Genomic DNA, 472 nt, shown 5'->3' on the forward strand with positions numbered 1-472 from the left:
AAAAATATGGAAAGGTTCGTGAATTTGCCTGTCATCCTTGCACAGGGCCTATGCTAATCTTCTCTGTATTGTTCCAATTTTAGTATATGTGCTGCCTAAGCAAGCACAAAAGATTCATTTTAGACCCAAAGACATCTCCAGATAGAAAGTGAGGTGGTGGAGAACAATTTATTATGTTAATGGGCATCAAAATAAAACCAGAGTAGCAATCGTTATATCAGACAAAGTAGATTTTAAATCAAAGACTGTAATAAGAAATGAGGAAGGATAATATATTATAATAAAAGTGTCTATTCGACAAGAAGATCTAACAATTGTAAATATTTACCCCCTAACTTGGGAGCATCTAAATACATAAAACAATTAACAACAAAAATAATAGAACTCATTGATAATAGTACAATAATAGCAGGGGACTTTAACACCCCACTCATAACAATGGACAGGTCATCTAAGCAGAAGATCTCCACTC

At 33.7% G+C, this 472-nt stretch overlaps 1 non-coding gene across 1 annotated transcript; it reads right to left on the reverse strand.

The window, feature by feature from the left end:
- LOC132002304 (U6 spliceosomal RNA) lies at positions 1-107 on the reverse strand. Its single transcript, XR_009399806.1, has one exon. It is a non-coding gene; the product is annotated as a U6 spliceosomal RNA (small nuclear RNA).
- Positions 108-472: the final 365 nt, after the last annotated feature.

This window comes from Mustela nigripes, chromosome 14 (genome assembly GCF_022355385.1).
Source record: "Mustela nigripes isolate SB6536 chromosome 14, MUSNIG.SB6536, whole genome shotgun sequence".
Taxonomy (NCBI): domain Eukaryota; kingdom Metazoa; phylum Chordata; class Mammalia; order Carnivora; family Mustelidae; genus Mustela; species Mustela nigripes.